Genomic DNA, 6,072 nt, shown 5'->3' on the forward strand with positions numbered 1-6,072 from the left:
ATGCTGAGGTTCTGCATTGAAGGATTAAGGCATATGAATCCAGGAGATTGCAGTTCTCTCTGGCAGACATGATTTTCAGAAATTATACCTATTGTATATGTGTTGTAAGGTGATATATTTGCATCTAAAAAATAAATGCAACCACTCTGGAAAGTACTTGTCTTAAACAAATAAAAATATTTTTTTTCATCTAATATTTAAGATGAAAAAGGATGGTTTACACTCATTTAGTATGTTGTATTTTGATGAATTTAGTTCTTTGAAGTAAAAACTAATATAAAGTGTGTTCATTTATTAATCACTCTGACCTTAGGGACATGAGGACTTGTATATTACTTTTATCAGTCTTTTCCTAATTTATTAACAACATGTAGGCATTAGGTAGCATTTCTTTCAGCACTCAGGAGAAATGTGTCTCATTTAAAGCTGAACCCTTTCATTAATAGTTTATACAATTTCTGATTACTGTGGTCTGTTCTTTGATTCACAAATTGCTTTAATATAATTACAACTAGAACACATGCTATGTTTTCTAAAGTAATTAAAATAAATACAATATTCATGATTATAGTAGTAGAAATAATTCAGATGAGCTTTAATTCCTGATCATCTGTTTCTTAATTTCTCCATGTTAATAAAAACCTAAATTACATTTTATATATATTAGAGATTCATAGGTATTGATTTTCTTATACTTACAAATTGCTATAGTATGTATATGTAATTGCTTTATTAAAATTATTATCACCTAAGAAAATACTGCCTGAATTTGCTCAGATAGAAGGAGCAGATCACAGTATGTACAAAATCTCTATTAAGTCTTTTTTTTTCTTGTAACTTTTCTCCCCTTGTATGTGGCACACCCAGTAAGTCAAGTCTGGGAAATCAGGGCTGGCAAATGCACCTTCAGAGGTGTCAGGGTAACCACTGCAGTTTGAGGTGGCTGCAAGGGGTGTGTGGGTGATCAAAACTTAAATCAAGATACAGGTTATTGGGGACTTCCCTGGTGGCGCAGTGGTAAAGAATCTGCCTGCCAGTGCAGGGGACATGGGTTCCAGCCCTGGTCCGGGAAGATCCCACATGCCATGGACAACTAAGCCTGTGCGCTGTAACTACTGATCCTGCACTCTAGGGCCTGTGAGCCACAACTACTGAGCCCGCACGCCTACAGCCCGTGCTCCACAACAAGAGAAGCCACCGCAATGAGAAGCCCACGCACTGCAATGAAGAGTAGCCCCTCGCTCTCTGTAACTAGAGAAAGCCCGTGCGCAGCAACGAAGATGCAACACAGCCAAAAATAAATAAATAAATTTATAAAAATAAAAAAGATACAGGTTACATATTTTAATTTCCACATTGCCTCCCCTTTGAGCATTAATTCATCTCTGTCTTTCCTATGGTAGCATATTAAGGTTTTCATCCCTCTATCATCACTGGACTTTGATCCTTTTAGGTTCAGGGCAAGGAGTGCATTTGTGTGCTGCTGCCAAGTGGCTCATAAACAGAGACGACCACTGGAGGCTCTTCCTCACTTAGCCCTAGCCTAGCTTTCCAGGCTCATTGGCCACCACAACATGACCTGCGTTGCAGCCCGTCCTTTCTTCCCAAGTCTCCTCAAGCTGTTGCTTCTGGCAGATGAGAGTCCTCCTGCACTGATCCCCACCTCTTCCTGCCCTAAATCACACTACTGTTCAAAGCTTAGCTGAGGTGCAGCCTTCATGAGCTGCCCTTCGTCTCTCCGTTCCTCAACAAGCGACTGGACACGTGAAACATGAAAAAACAACACAGAAGTTTCTTTTTAGGGGTAAGTAAAACAGTTTAGATTGGCTCAAGCATATGACGCATGTCAGGTAGAGGAAAGGCTTGAAAAGGTAGCCTGGGTCTGGCCTGGGAAAACCATCACTGCTCCACTCAGGATTTGTTAGCACCAAATAATCAGTGGCTCAAGCAGGAGGGTGACATGATTCCCTCTGGGCCTCAGAAAGGAGTGGAGCTTTGCTTGTGACCTCACGTGCAGAAATTCTTGGCATTCTGCTTTGGGTGCTATGAATGTACAACCATGTAACGTCTGATTTCCTGACAAAGGGAAGTCAGTGGTGCTCTTCATTTGCTCTCCAGTCTCTGTCAGAATCATCTGGGGAACTTGTTAAACATGAAGGTTTAACAAATCACAATCTAACAAATCACACCAGAGGGAGAAGTGGTCCCTGAGTAGGCATTTCAAAAGATCTCAGGGTTATTATTATTTAGATAACAGGCTGAGCTTGGGGAGTCTGCCTTGGTCTCCATCATAGCACACCTCGACACAGAGCCATCTGATCAGCCCCTCCCATCTGCCTTACCTGGGAGCTGGTTAGAAAGGCAAACTCATGAGCTTTACCCCAAAACCAATGAATCAGAATCTCTGGTGGGGCCCAGCAGAGACCCCTTGGCGAAGGTTCCGTCAAAAACAATGTTTTCACTTTCACACTTTGCACCTGGATCAAGCCTGTGAACAGAACACATCTGTGCTTGGAGAAGAGCCGCCATCAAAGGGATCAACTGCTCACATTGGCATCACAGTTTACAAAGTGGTGACACCTCTGTTCTCACTGAAACCTCTCAGACATTAATAGCCACCACCCCCATTGTCAAGCCACACATTATTCATTATATTTTCACTTTCAAGAAGAAGCAACAGGCTCAGGGAGCTGAACTGCTTTGCCAACCATTCTATTAAGTAAGTGGGGAAGATGGGCCTGGAATCCAGGACTTCTTTCCTTCCCCTTGCTTCCATTCTCTGTTCCCCGTGCCCATGTGGGTTTTGGTATAGAACCTTCTTACTTGGAACTGATCCCCTTTGACATTTGAAATCCAAGACTGTTGAAAGGAGAAGTGACTCCTCTTCCATGGCCACCTCTCTCAAGGTAAAGCAAGTACAGCATCTTCCTAGTTGTCCCTTCCTTTCCTCACATCACTACTTCCTCCTCCTCATTTATTTATTTATTTATTTTTGGCTGTGCCATGCACAGCATGTGCAGCTTGTGGGATCTTAGTTCCCTGAACAGGGATTGAACCCATGCCCCCCTGCATTGGAAGTGTGAAATCTTAACCACTGGACCACCAGGGAAGTCCCACTACTTTCTCCTTAAGGACAGTCCCATGCCCTGCATTGGACAGCAGCCCAGGATTTCAGTTTTCTACCATTTTGACATTTTCTCTCCAAATGCCTTCAGAGACCATATTTCCAAGATGACTTAGAGAAAAAAACACAAGGATAGAAAAACCTGAATTCTCTTTCCATCTTAGTTATTCCTGCTGTGTAACTTTGGATGAGTGGCTTTACCTTTCTTGGCCTCAGTTTTCTCTTCTGTAAGATTGGAGATATCACAGCATACTTCATTCTCTTGTATGAAGTTTATATGACTTGCCTAGCACAGGCCTAGTATGTAGGAGATATCCAGTAAATGTTAAATTTTTCCCTCCCTCTTTCTACTCTTCTGTTCTCTATCTTCTTAAGTAGCAAGAGTGGGACTCCCCTGGTGGCCCAGTGGTTAAGAATCCATCTTGCAATGCAGGGGACGCCCATTTGATCCCTGGTTGGGGAACTAAGATCCCACATGCCGCGGGGCAACTAAGCCCGGGTGCTGCAACTACTGAGCCCGTGCACTCTGGAGCCCATTGGCCACAACTAGAGAGGAGCTTGCCCACTGCAACGAAAGATCCCATGTGCCGCAACTAAGACCTGACACAGCCAATAAATAAATAAATAAATAAATAAATAAATATTTAATAAATAAATAGCAAGAGTGACATACGTGGTTCTTAATATCATCACTCTTCCAGTACATTTGAAAGTCCCTCCTGTCTTCCATCTTAGGTGCTATAGGGAAGTCACATTCAAAGTCAAATTATATTGAGCAGTCGTTCTTGAGTCTGGTTCCGGAAGCAGCAGCAGCAGCATACCCTGGGAACCTAGTTGAAATGCAGATTTTCAGGCCCTACCTCACAATACTGATTCAGAAGCTCTGGGGCTGGACCCAGCCATCCCTGGTTCATCAAGCCCTCCAGCTGATGTGGATGCATGCTCAGTTTGAGAACCGCTGGTCTACGTTTAAAAGCACAGGCTCTGCAGCCAGATTGCATGGGCTCCTTGCTAAAACCCCACTGACACCCTCCAAAGGTGTTCTATAACAGGGAGAAAAAAAATCTAGACTTTTTACTAAGAGCTTTAAACCCCCGTAAGATTTTGTCCTTGGCTAATTTTTCCAACTCCGTCTCCTACCACCACTCTCCCCTGGATGCATCCCACTAGCCACAATGGCCCTTTTCTTGTCCCTTGAACACACCAAACCCATTGCAGCCTTGGGATTCTGTTACTATTTTCTTTGCCTGGAATACACCTCCTCACTTCGCTCCCCCATTTTTCTAGGCCTCTGCTGGAATGTCACCTGTTCAGAAGGTTATGTCAGCTATTTTTACTTTCTTTTCCTTTAACCGTCCTTTAAGGGGTAGATCTTTTCAGGACAAATTCTTTTAGTTTTTCTTCATCCAAGAATGTCCTTTTTCCTCCATTCCTGAATGACAGTTTTGCCAGATACAGAATTTAAGTCGTTTTCATTCAGCACTTGGAAAAATGTGATGTACTACTTTCTTCTGGCCTCCATGGTTACAAACGAAAGAAATGCGTTGTCATGTGAATTGGTGTTCCTCTGTAGGTAATGTGTTTTTTCTAGCTGCTTTCAAGTTTGTTTCTTTGTCTTTAGTTTTCAGAAGTTTAATTTAGAATGTGTCTTGCCGTGGATTTTCTTGGCTTTATCCTGTTCAGGATTTTCTCAGCTTCTTGATTCTGTCTTTTGCCAAATTTGGGAAGTTTTTAGCTATTATTTCTTCAAAACCTCATCCCCATTCTCTCTCTTCTTTCCTAAGACTCTGATACCATAAATGTTGGATCTTTTGTTATGGTCCCAAAGGTTCCTGAGGCTTTGTTAATTTTTGTTCAGATTATTAAATTCTCTTGTTCTGTCCTCAAGTTCGCTGATTTGGTCCTGTCATTTCCATCTGCTAGTGAACCCTTCCAGTAAGGTGTTTTTGTTTTGTTTTGTTTTTTAATTTGTTAATGTATTTTTAGTTGTATAATATCTATTTGGTTTTTTTGTTGTAACTTCCCTTTCTTTGCTGAAATTTCTATATTGTCATTATTTCAAGAAGATTTGGTATTGATTACCAAAGGCTTTGTAGGATGCTGTCTTCAATTCTTTCTGGATAATTCCAACATTTGATTCATCTTGTTGTTAGCATCAATTCATGGTCTCTTCTCATTCTGGTGTTCCTTCTCTGGTTCTGGGTCTGCCAGGTGATTTTTCCATTGAATCCTGAATATTTTGGCTATTATGTTAGGAGACTCTAGGTCCTATTTAAATCTTTAATTTTATCAGGTAGTCACCTGACTTAGGTTTAGAATGCAGATCCTGGCCTATTTTCGTGGGATGAGGTTCCAATGACAATGAAATGTTCAGAGGTTTTTCAGTGCTACTTTGATCTGCTTAGTTTTTTTGGTGCCACTGGGGCTCCCAAGCCTCCAGCAGTGCTGCCTAAAGGAGCCGGAGATTCCCCAGGCTAGAGCCATTTGGTGCATCTAGGTGTGAGAGGGAATCTCTGGCCAACTTCCACTAGCCACTGACTGTCAGGAGGCTCCCACACTGTCCGCCTTGCCACTGGGCTAGCCTGGGCTTGTCAGCAGGACTCGCATTAAATCCAGGGAGAATGAACCCTCCAGAGCCACCCTCTGTTGCTGGATTCAGAGTTGGAGAACATCGGGCCTGGGCTACCTTCTTCTGTCCTGATGCTATACTGCTCATCCAGGCCTAGGGTCCCTAACCAGTTTGCTTTCCTCTTTCCAACTTTCACAGTTCTCCTTCGTTTGACCTTTGTTGTGTTTTCTTTTGTTTTTTACCTCAGGTATTACAGTTATTCTTTGCAGAGAGGAGCAGGGAGAAACAAATCTAAGCTTTCTTGTCTGTATCTGGAGTCTCCTCATTTAATGTTACTAGATTGGCTGGGTATGAGTACCTTAAATCATGTACACTTGAC

This window comes from Hyperoodon ampullatus, assembly GCF_949752795.1.
Source record: "Hyperoodon ampullatus genome assembly, chromosome: 1".
NCBI classification, from domain to species: domain Eukaryota; kingdom Metazoa; phylum Chordata; class Mammalia; order Artiodactyla; family Ziphiidae; genus Hyperoodon; species Hyperoodon ampullatus.